Below are 13,039 nucleotides of genomic sequence, written 5' to 3'. Positions count from 1 at the left end.
TCTTAAGTTTTTGACCAAAGAACAAAAATTGTCATCAACAGGGTAAATAGAAAAAATCAAAACCTCTGCGATATCACGCCAAGAGTTTTGATAAAAAACATTTTAAGAGACCCCTTATAATAATATTATAATAGGTAATAATATGTATTATTAATCAAAATAAAATATTTTTATAACTGGTTTCATTGAACGACGAGTATAGGCCAAAATATCTTATATTATATGAAAATTGGATATCAACTATTGATTTTAACGTAAGACAGTTATGTAGGGTTGCATAAACAATTTGTTAAATTTAATGGTTCACTTTCAATATAAATGGTTTGCTAGCTTTCCTTGGTTAGTGTATATTCTGATATACCTAGACAATGAAGCGTATTGTATATTTTGTGTAGCATTTCAACAAATTATGCTGGAATGAATACCTAACCAAACATCAATAAATATGAGCTACTTAATAACACCTGAAAATAGAATTGATGAACTGCAAAAAAAAAAGATGTTTAATTACCTTTTTCAAGCGAAACATCTTATGGCGGCGGTACGGTAGTGAGACCGACTAATGGCGTGGCGCGCACCGCTCGTGGCTAGTCAATCCGCTCAATCCACCTCAGCTCAGCGATCTCCTCTTACCCACCCACTGCTTCACATGTGTCTATTTATATGCAGTGTTGTTTTGAGCGAAGCGTTGACATTTTACATGTGAACTGTTAGTTTTTTTCTATTCTATTAAAATATGAGTGACAGTTAGAACCCATATTGTTTGGCAAGGGCGGGAGCCGGGAAGTGAGCTATTTCGCGGGCGGCGTGTGATCTTTTGTCACGCCTCTGCGTTCATCGATCACGGCAAAGGTAATCCAGGGACCTATGCAACAACCAGATGACTATTCTACGAAAGAAAAATGCTTATTGTTTACGCGTCACGCAAGGAGTTTATAATATGAATATAAGATGTAACCAAAAGGTTTTTGTAAGGACCGTGGTATAGATTTAAGTCTCTGGTTGTGTAGGGGATACGCGTGATATGCGCGCCCAGCACTTTTGGAGATTTCCATTTTACCGCCCGGTATATATGACTTTGTATATTTTTTTTTAATTTGAATTTATGAGGAATCTTGTATTCAATTTTCAAATCTTGGATTTAAAAAGAAACATTTTTATGAACTTCTAAAACAAAATAACTTACACATTTTTGCGATTTTAACGTATTTTGTCAAAATTCGAACTTTAATGTTTGCGCCCAGATGAGTAGAAAATAGCATAATAAACCACTCCGCCGCCGACCGCCTCACACACACACACAACACAAATTACTGTATATTTTATGTTTCTATGTCAATGGTGTCGTTCGTGAATTATTATGTAATATATAAATGTAGATAAGTGAATTATTATGTAATGCAGTCGCCGACGACTCGATGTGCGGAAGATTAAGACGGCCGCCGCAGTCCACTTTTTCGCACCGGTGTCATCCAAAAGCGCAAATTATTATTTTGTGTGCCGGTCGTCGTTCGTAAGCATAATATTATATATAGTATCACTTTGCAAGGCGCGAATCGCCGAATTTATAACATATTGTTGTTTGCATGTGTGCAGATCACCGTTTTTTTTTATACATATATCACTTGCACCAATTTGCCGGTATTTATTTATTTATTTATCCATTAATACGGACAAAAGTCCAATTCACAATATATTTGTATAGATAACAATAATATAATATAATTTAAAATAATAAAATATAATATAATAATAGATGAAACGATTAATATATAGAATAATAGGAATAATAATAATAATAATAAAATACATGCAATGTTTATTATAATATTGTTTTAGATTATACTCATTTTTTGCGCTAATCGCCACAGATATTATTTATTTTGTGAGTGCAAGGCGCTAAATATTATTATTTTTATTATACAGGATAGGTAGCAGCTGGGCCAGCCGAGCACCGTCATATTTGTGAGTTTTTTTTTTATTATATATATATATATATATATATAGAATATATTATCATTGGTATTATTATTAATTTCTATATTGCTGTTAAGCCAGAAGGGCTGTATATTATAATTTCAAACACAGGTCAAATAGCTGTAGCTACAAATTATTACTAATCTATTGTCCTTTTACCAATAACACAGAAATTTAAATACCGTTATTTTTTTGTCACCATTCTTTATTTTACCTTTCTGTCAATAGTTTTAAGCTTACACACACACACATTTACACACCGACACACATCATTGCACCACATAGCTCACTAGTATTTGCGCGGCGAACCCAACCTATACTAGTTGAACTATATAACTCCACTATACGCCACAACAGGTCGGTCGGTGCGTGAGTGTGGAGTGCGAAGTATTTTGGTGACCGGGCGGCATGCACTATCATAGTACATACCCGGCCCGTACAATGTTTTAAAAATAATTTATAACATAATGAATAAAAATAATTTAAAAAACATGCCCGTGATAATTGATGGTACTACCATCGGGAAATCGGATTTTCCTGTGAATGGGGGAAGTTGCAAATTTCAAAATTGGTGTTGCAAATTGTTGCAAATCAGTTGCAAAATATTGGCGCTGGTTTGAAGTCGACATCTCAAAGTGGGGGTGCCAACTTCACGGACGTGATCGTAAAGACAAATTAATATTGATCGATTTGAGTTCAAGACTATTGCATCACTATAAAGCAAAGCGAACAAGAAGATCATCGAAACTATAATATAATAATATACACTTTATAATATTATATGTTGGGTATTCAAATTGACAATAGGCTGGGCAAGCTAACCAATTGTTTTATCTCGTTAAGTTAAGTTATTCCCTCTCGTTATACTTCCAAATCCAAGCATGAGTACCTCAAGGAAGTGACTTATCACCAGATTTCTACAATATTTACATTTCCTGTACAAATTATTAACAGTACCTACCTACGTCTTACAAATATACAAACACTCTATTGAACTATGATTGTTAAATAATAATAGCCTATGTAATGTACCAGCATATATTATAATGTAGTCTATTTATTTATAACCATCCGATTTTGTTGTTCTTCTTTATAATATACTCATTTATTGCTATTCATGTTTTTATTATTATTTTACTAATTAATAATTACTACTCGGTATATGTCTATTAATGTTTTTGAATTATAGTCAAATACGACGCAGTTTTTACGGAAATATAAAATATTATAAAATTTATAAATGTATACTTATCTTTTAATAGCAGATTGTAATTTCTTCTAAAAAATTAGAATTATTATTATTATTATTATTATTATTATTATTATTATAGTACCTATATTGGTACCTACCTCAGTTCATTTTTATAAGGGTCACTATATAGGTCTAACCTAAACCGGTAAACTAATACGTTCACGTGACCAAAACCTCAATATATTTTATTGAGATTTGTAATTTAACAAAAACACAGTTGGTTAATACTTAACACTTAACTCACACGAGCATGTTCAGTGAGGAACATTTTACTGTTGAAATAAATAAAACTAAAAATATATTTCTTAACACGAAAAAAAACACAATATCAATTAGTATCAACATAATAAGTAACTTTATTGCATTATTAACACATTTTATAGTAAAGTATTTAATTAAACAGTTTTTGAAAATATGATGGGCAAAGTTGCAAGCAGCCAAAAATGAAAATAATATATTTTAATTTTTACTGAAAATTACAAAAGTCAATAGAACCAAAAATGTAGATAAATTAATATAAATTTTGAACTGTGTGAATTTAGAATGGTTAATTTTTACAAATGTTTAAAGCAATATTTTAAATTTTTTACAGAAAAAAACAAAATGTCAACACATTAACAACTAATAAGGAAAAAAGAACACCAGGAGAGACACAATAAGCACGGGGGAGTGGTAGGTACGCGATGGCGAAGTGTGGGCTACTGGTCACCTCTACACGTTCTCCCGGTCGGTCCCACGGGCGGACGAGTAGAGTCGACGGCCCGCTTGCACGTTGAAATAGTCCCTTAGGATTTCCGATCTGGTCGTCGTATTCTCGTTGCATGATGGTGTGGAAAACTGTACGTGCTTACTACCAGGAAATGCAAAATGTTATGAACGCAAAACTATAGAATATCGTCCTAAGGCGTCGTCGAAAGATACAAATATTTCCCAGACGACGGGTGCCGAGTTGTTGCTATTCTGGCCAGCGAGTACGCACACGATAATATGTTCTGATCGGTCGGCCTTAAGATTTCGTGCCTGTTAATTTTTTTGAATCCATTATTATTGATACAATGATACCTATATATTATAGGTACCTACCTTTTTTATACGCGTATAGATATAATAGTATATTATATTATAATATTTTAACGAGGATTCGTTTTTCGATTTGTATTTGGTATAATGTATATTATACCGTTAGGGATAAAAAGTTATTTATAAATAACTTAAAAACTTATTTTTTTCCGTAAGTAGATATCACAGCATAAAAGTACAATAATAATTGCGTTTTGGATTTTCTAATAGGTATCGTATATATTAGGTATTATTATTTAAATACTCATATTTTTCAGAGTAAAAAATATAAAAACTGCAGTGCGTGTCTAAGATTATAAACGCTGGAAAATAACTATATTTATGCACAGAAGTACTGCAATAATGTAAAAGTAGGTATAATAATAATAATTATATTATTTTTGATTTACTAATGTGGTGTTTATATTGTTAATTTTGTTTCATTTTTTTCTTTGTTGTTCTGTGCTCAAACTTATATACCCTCCAAAACAAGCCTATGATTAAAGGAGAGTTGCAAGCACGTATCATACATATAACATATTATGTATTGTCGTTATATTGTTTTGCTAAATAAAATTATTATTTTTATTATATAAATGATTTTATTTGTTAAAATCATCTTTGGGAAGGTGCTAAATAAGCCTAATAAAAAACCCCCCTCCCACAGATAAATTGTGGTTATAGCTTATATGAATCAGCTATGAATATAATGGAGTCATTCGCGATGTAGGAGGTGATATACATTTCCATTGTAAGTGTAGCAAGTGACTACATTTTATAATTTTAAGTGAGTGTAGACCGTATAGTAATCCTGGTGATCTATAAAATGTAAAATATTTAGTTTATCAGCGGTGAACGGTTAAACATTAAATTTATAATGTACAAAATTATTATTTATACATTATAGGTACTATGCATTGCTGTGCATTTGTGCCAACAACCTACTACTTCCGAACTTTTACTTTGATATATTATCGAATCATGATGGTGATAGATCAGTAAATAAGAACAAAATATATATTCATCCAATGTTTAATTACCTTGTAATAACCTTGATGCTTAATTATTCAAACGTATACCCTCAGAGCACATATTATAATAACAATATAACATATTAACATGCGTATAAACTGGTCAAGACTGATGTACCTACCTGAGCACTTGGCTTCATATATAATATATTGTTACAACTTTACTTATAAAAATAATTTGCAGATTTCAGTATTAAAAGCGATAAAGGCTTGCACCACAAGCAGTAAGCTGTAATAGCATATCCATAGGTATATTATGTTATGTAAGTATTGCAACTATACCTAACACTCCAAATAATTTAAATTGTGTATACCCACCTATATAATAGCGTAATCATAGGCGTCATTTGGACAATAATTGATTTTTTTTTTTGGGGGGGGCTACATTTATAAAATCAATACAGACACACATAATTTTTTTATTAGGTGGATTTAAGAATGAATATATTTAAGAACTTAGGGGGGCTTAAATAAAACTAAGAGGGGCTAAGCTCTCCCCTAGACCCCCCAAATTGCGCCTATGAGGGTAATATTAAGTACCTTAATTATAGATATTTCGAAATGGCCAACTAACAATAATACAAAAAAGGTAAGTACTGACTTAAAGTACGGTAAACAATAATCAAACACAATGTTTCTGTAAGAGCAAAAATGTGTCAAAAATGTGTCTAAGGTCTAACATATTATAGATTTTTCAATTTGTGTTGAATGATGGGTTAAAATTTAATTTTTTGTATTAGACGACTGATGGTCGGACTGAAGATGAAAACGATTGACTCTAAAATAAAAGTGCAAATCATACATAAATATGTAACTTAAAAATAACGACAAACCGTTCCAATATTATAAATATATTATTATTATTATTATTATCAACACTTGCTATAAGATGCTACTCGTTAAAAAGTGAATTATTTTTGGAATTGATCTGAGGGAACCTATGCGCCAATCCCCACTCTTCATCGCCACGGGAACATTACACGATCTTCAACCGTAACCCGTAGGCGCCATAGCGGCAGACTTGCTGCTATCAATTATAGGCGTCGTCGGTGTCGGTTATTATATTATTATCATATTATTGTTATTATTATTATTATTATTATTACAAGCGAGGAACTACGACGAGAAGTCGAAACGCCGGGTCAGTCGGGCCCATGGAGTAGTGTAGGTACTCTCGTGGCTAAATATATTTAGCCATGGGTACTCTATGGTCGGGCGTCGTCGTCGGTTGTACCGCGTTTGTTCCATGAGCGAGCGGCGTGATAACCGCGGCGCACTGGATGCGGTGGATGATAAGACGGCGAGCACGGATCGTGCGCGCTTGTGTGTGTGCGCGGGCGAGTGTATTTACACGCGCGTATGTGCGGTCGCGTGTGTGTGCGTTTTCGCGTGCATTTCGTCACATTGACGTTGTTGTGTGCGACCGACGTAGACCGAACGGGGCAGTGCGTGGGAGAAAGAGCGAGACGGAACCCGCGGCTCGAAATCACGAAACGGAAAGTGGGAAAAGCCCATAAGAGTCGTCCCCGGAGCTGCTGATCTCGTCGCGTCCGGTTTTGTGGCCGGCGAAATTCTAGTGCGGCGCGAGTGTGTGCATGATAATAATATAGATCGTAAGACATTAGTGTAATAATTTTTGTTTTTTTTTTAGGCATTTAATGTTAATTATATGGGAAAAATGATTTGTTGAACCGTTCGCCCGCGGTCCACGCGCATCGATTTTTATTACCTATCGTTTGTCGCGAACGCCTTTGCCTTATCGTAACGACCGGCGCTCACGTGTGTACGAAATTGTTTTCCTTTGTCGGCGTATTTATTGTTTATCTTCCCGTTGAATAATTTCGATTTTCACTCGTCCAGCAGCAGCAGCAGCATCAGCCGGTCGACAGTTACCAGGTCTTTTTTTTCCGGCCACCTAAGATTAACAATATGACCAACACCAAACGCTGTCCGGTAACCGGATTGTACGTCTTGTAGACGCCACTGCAAAACGTCATCCGTTCTCCAGAAAACTGTCTGCACTAGGTAAGAAAATAAAATTGCACACAAATACTTTTCACCCTACCTTGGTGTTTGGGTATCATCCTTCCTCCTTTACTACGGATCCACAGTACTCTGATATTCTAGTATAGGTACTGGTACCTACATAGACTCAATTTATGGTTTGGTATCTACCTATAATAATATGATCAAAGAATGTTGTGTGTGTATGTTAGACTAGGTACTTGAACTATACTTTATTCTCTTAGTGTTTATACACCCACCACCTGACCTTTTGATGAACCACTAGTGCATCAAAATGGGACAAAATGCAAATTACAACTCATCGCTCAGCTACCTACCTACCTACTAATAATATATTAGTATGTAAAATTGATGCTGAATGAAGTTATTAAATGTTTATTCTTATATAGATGTTATTTTATTAAAATGTGCTGTTATTGTTATGGTTGGGATATTACTACTGTAGCTGTTGTTTGGCTAGTAATACCTAAGTAAGGTGATAACTAATAAAATACTTGATAACATACTAATGTATATATTTATATAGAATCTGTGCACTTAAATCTGAGCTTAAAGCTCATATAAAAAAATATTTCTAATATAGTACAGTTAAAAAATTCCGTTGATGATTCTAACACTTTTTTATCACATTTTATATGTACCTACCTACCCATCAAATTTTGAGGCAAGTTAACTACCTACCTAGCTAATAAGTAATTTCATTTAGACCTGATATTTGGTAAAATATATACTGTACCTACCTACAAACATTTTTTGTTTTAAAGTTTTATGTGTTTGTATATATTTTATGCAAAGGAATATATAAAAAACACATTTTGTTATGTAAAAATTCTTGACATTTTATATGGGGAACCCTGTAATCTAGAATATTGGTTTAGGTTATCATCTTAGCTTGTAATGTAGATAGGTAAATTATACCCGTATAATATCCTGGTTTACAACTGTAAATGTTTATTTTGTTTCTACTTAAAGGTACCTAACAATTTGAATCTATAATATAAATTTATGTTTGACAAACATATAAATTGTTAATTAATTTGAATCTAATGAGGTGTCAGTGTGTCACAACCTATTTTTTTAATTTACTGACTACTGATATCTTTCATATCTAGTAGTATTTGATTTATTTAGATTAATATGCAGATACTTTAAAAAGTAACTTGTGAGTAGGTTTAATATGAATGATAAAATCATTGCTTGTACAATGTACCTTCAATTAAAATCAAAATACCTTATTATTTAAAATTTAAAAATTGAATATTACCTCAATAAAGGTACCATTTTTTTTAAATTTAAATTTTTAAAAACGTTGAAAAAAATTGTACTTTATTTTATACAAATGAACCAATCCATATTGTGTTTTAAATGAAAATTAAAATCACAGATATTTTTAAATGATAAGGATTAGTGAGTGATTTGTATATGCTAATTTATTTTGTTATGATAAAATAATATATGTACATGTATTATATTGGCATCACATATTTACATGTCTTTACATTGTCATTCATAACAAACTTGACCCACTCTAAAACATGTACTATTATTGCACAAAAATTAGAATGATAATTAATGTCTAATTGATCCACATTTAATTTAAAATTTTAGTAAACATTGTACTGACAATATTTGCCTGTTGACCTTTATAATATTATATTAAGTTTGGTGCTGGTTATTATTTAATTTATTAATTACTGTGTTGGTAGTTATTATTTATTCAGTGACTAATGAGTCAAACACCCTTTCTCATCAACAGTAAATTTTCAATTGGTCAAAATATTGAATTTTGAAAAAATTTTGAATGAAATACCTTTTAATTTAAAACCAAGAACCGTTAAGAATTTCATTCTGCCATTTTTCACCTCAAACCTATCTTTATTGTTCTCTTCAGATTGTCAAAGCTTTCATTAATATATTTTTAAGAGTAATTAATTATGAGTTTGATTTAATGAATTATGCAGTTAAATTATGATTGATTTTGAAAAATGTTTTTTCTTCTTTTAAATTTAATGTTGTCAAATTTTATTTATAAGAAGTTATCGTTTATTTATTATTTATTAAGTTATTTTAGTCTTCAATTTCAAAAAGCAGGATGGAGTATAGTCTATAGATACATAAAGTTTGAGTACGGTTTCAATCCAGTTTAATTCACCTCAGCAAATAATAATGGTGTGTCAATGTATTTTTTTACTATAAATTTGAATTACATTTTGCAAATCTGATAATGTCTGATAACATCTGAAAAACCATTCTAATCAAAATTTAGTTTACAAAGTATTTTTATGATATTATTTTATAGTAGTATTTACACATATATAGTTACTTATAAAAATAATAAATTATTGAAGTAAGGGTAATGTAATGTATACAGAATAAATAGGTGTCTATATAATAATATGAGCATTAAACTTAAATTCAAATGTTGGGGTTTAAAGGTACAAATTCAATTATGTAAGTAAATTGAATTCCTAAAAATAACAATGTTGAGATATAATTGAAAATAACACTGTTAAGATATAATTTAAATAACTCACTATTGCACAAAATCCTAAAAAATCTCAATAATGCTTACCAATTTTGTGACAATATAATACTGATTACTTATTTGATTTACAACATAATGATAACATTTATTTTTGAAAAAAATATTTTGACTTAAATTTATTCTTTTTTTCTAAATTGTTTGAGGAAAAACGTTAAGTTTCCATAAGCGTATTTAAGAAAATTAAAAAATGACCAAAGATACCGATGTTTTGGTGACTAACCTAACCTTAATATAGATGAAAGGCTTGCAATTTAAATGAAAAGTAACAAATAATGATAAATGTAAGGTATACGTTTAAATTTATATTGTTAACAAAATAACACGTTAAACACATTTGTGTGTCTAAATTACAGTGATAGCTGGTTATTGTATAAAATATAATTAATTACACACAATTATTATATTAATTAATTTATGAGAATATAATACAAATAAAATGTACAATATATTAACAATAATGGTAGGTATTTCTTATTCAGTGCCTACCTATAGTAATTTGTATTATTGTTAAGATAATGGTTGTATAAATACAATGTTATTGCCTATTGTAAAGTCACAAAATTCGCGACGGGTAGACATAACCGTCACAAGTATAGTAAAGTAGAGTATTATTAAAATTTAGTAGATTTGTAGATAGGGCTATAAATTAAATTATCAATACATTTTCAAAATTATATAGAAGATCCTAGAACCACGATTTGTAGATCAACATTTTTAGTCTTTAGAATAGGATTAGGTATCAAATTTTGAATATTAATATTTACACAGTTTAGTTTTAAATAGAAGAATATAATATTATAATACTGATTTTATTGGAGACGTACCTATTTTTTTTTAGTTTTTGTTTAGAATTATTCAGAAAGTATTAAAATAAGTAGGTACTTCGTACTTAACACTGTTAAGCGGTTAAGCCGGTACAACTAGTTCGTCGTCAGTCGATCGACAAAATACTTTTTGGCACCTACAGAATTTGTGGATCGACCGATGATGAACCAGTGTAGTAATACCGGTATGCTTATTATTGTTTACCTATATACAATACCTATGTACAATTTATTTTTAAAACATGTATTGTTAAAATTCCTCAGGTATTTCCCGGATATATATTTGTAATATTTGTTAATATGAAAAGTACATTAGTAATATTATGTTAATTTGTTGCCTGAAGATACTATTTAGTGCCGTTTAAAAACTGATTAGAAATAAATTATAGGTAGGTACCTAATCTACTATAATCAAATGTATTTTAAGTATGCTTACAAAATATTGGATAAAATATTAATTATATATTAATGTTTTATTTACCTACCAAGCTGCACTACGCATCATTTAAACATAATCAGGACCAAATAATAAACTAGGCCAATTGAATGTAAAGCAATTCAATTGTTCTATGAAAAAAGATAAAAAGATATATAGGTTTATTATACATTATTGATATTTAATTTTTGAATTAAAGTTTTGTTATTGTCATTGTTTTTAATGTTTGAATATTCTCCATAATATTCTTGACATTTGCAATAATTATTTACTTATGTTTTTTTTAAATATAACACAACCATCAAATATAAAATAAAAATTCCTAATGTTGAATGAAGTTTTAGTTATTAAGTTTTGTATACCTACTACTTATAAGCATTATTATATACTCCAAGAATATAGTTCCAAGAATATTTAATTTATAGAACATTACAATAGGTATTTAGATTAGTTATTGATACGGCGTGAATATAAAATATGTATAAATAAAAGTCTATATTTGTAATGCGTATCGAATATTCACGGTATATTTATTATTTAGTATTTACATATTTGATCTTATCCCATAAAAATAGTAACTATATTAAACAATAATGTTCGAACTTCCAAAATATTGAGGATAATATAGTCATATAGATTTATGATGAAAGCTCCAAACATTTCAAAATATATTTTAAATACCTAATAAAGAAATTAATATGAAATAAAATAAGTATATTATTATTTAATATATACCCAATGATTTTCGTTAATCGACTAAAATATTCAATTTTTCATATTTAACAAAATTAGGTGATGTTACAAATTAGACATGATTTCAGCCAGATGTTCAAATCTGTTCGGTTTATATTGAGCTGCGTTGTTTTAGTTTTCATTAGGTTAATACAATTTGTCTATCAAGGTTTAAATAATATTCGTTTTGGACCTTAACCTGTTATGGATTTTTTCGTACTTATTTTATGGGGTTTATATTTTATACACACGAGTTTATCCAAAACTAGTTATTCCTGGCCTCGGCTTAATAATTCTAATTGTCAAGGTTAATATACTAGTCAATTTTTCTGTTAAATATGATATATAAATATAATTTTTATTTTATTTTAGAATAAGGTAATTGTTATTATGCTAGATAATAACTTTCTGATGTACTGCACTATAATGAAACCCAGAATGAAATACATTGGAAACATAACATGGTGAAGTGTGTAGAGCTTTCAAATTGTATTTCAATATTAAATTGTGTACCTATAACGTATTATTTAATTATAAAATTATAAACATTTTGTTAAATTAAGACCTGTTTTCGTTACTTATAGGTTTGTATTATATGAAGATTTTCATAAAATATTAAAATAGAATGTCTTGTCATTATACTAAATTTATCATATGTTTTTAACTATATATATTACCCTTAAAATATTAAATTACCTGTCAGTATGTATTGTTTCTTTTCTTTCACCACTTTTTGCTATTGGTGTACAAAATATATTAGAATTTAGTACCTAATTAAATTACCAAAAGTAATAACATTAATGTAATCAGATAGATATCCGATTTTGTTTAGATTTCACTGGAGTGTCGAGTAAATTTTTTATAAATATTTTAGTCGATCATCCACTTAAAATAATAATAATAATATAAGAAGAATAAAGTGTGGACGATTTACTTTACGAACAATTTTCTTTGACGTACCTACCTTTTACCTGCTTTCCTACTATATAAAAAAACCATTTTAGTTTTAACTCAAAGTATTCAAAAATAACGTCCAATGACATTTAACTGGAATATTTTATATTTTTATATTTAAGTGAAATACAAATAACATTGATTATACATTTATACGTCTCAAAATGTATATACCTATAATCAATGGATAGTTGACGTGTGACG

The 13,039-nt window shown here is 29.8% G+C and overlaps 1 protein-coding gene and 1 long non-coding RNA gene across 5 annotated transcripts in view; both read left to right on the top strand.

Moving 5' to 3' along the window:
• Positions 1-1,478: 1,478 nt before the first annotated feature.
• LOC132941996 (uncharacterized) lies at positions 1,479-4,793 on the top strand. The gene is made up of 3 exons (XR_009664208.1): positions 1,479-1,641; positions 1,927-1,965; positions 3,822-4,793. It is a non-coding gene; the product is annotated as an uncharacterized LOC132941996 (long non-coding RNA).
• A 1,866-nt stretch (positions 4,794-6,659) lies between these two features.
• The window catches only part of LOC132940310 (elongation of very long chain fatty acids protein AAEL008004), a 33,278-nt gene continuing 26,898 nt past the window's right edge, over positions 6,660-13,039 (top strand). The window contains exons 1-2 of one of the 4 annotated variants that reach the window (XM_061007829.1): positions 6,660-6,906; positions 6,971-7,344. The gene's annotated coding sequence lies outside the window, so the exon portion shown is untranslated. Of the gene's footprint in view, positions 7,345-13,039 lie in introns of all 4 variants that reach the window. The other 3 variants (XM_061007831.1, XM_061007830.1, XM_061007827.1) reach the window with 3 other exon arrangements.

This window comes from Metopolophium dirhodum, chromosome 3 (genome assembly GCF_019925205.1).
Source record: "Metopolophium dirhodum isolate CAU chromosome 3, ASM1992520v1, whole genome shotgun sequence".
In the NCBI taxonomy this organism is placed as follows: domain Eukaryota; kingdom Metazoa; phylum Arthropoda; class Insecta; order Hemiptera; family Aphididae; genus Metopolophium; species Metopolophium dirhodum.
Note: the sequence above shows the minus strand (reverse complement) of the source record. Positions and strands in the feature narration are given on the sequence as shown.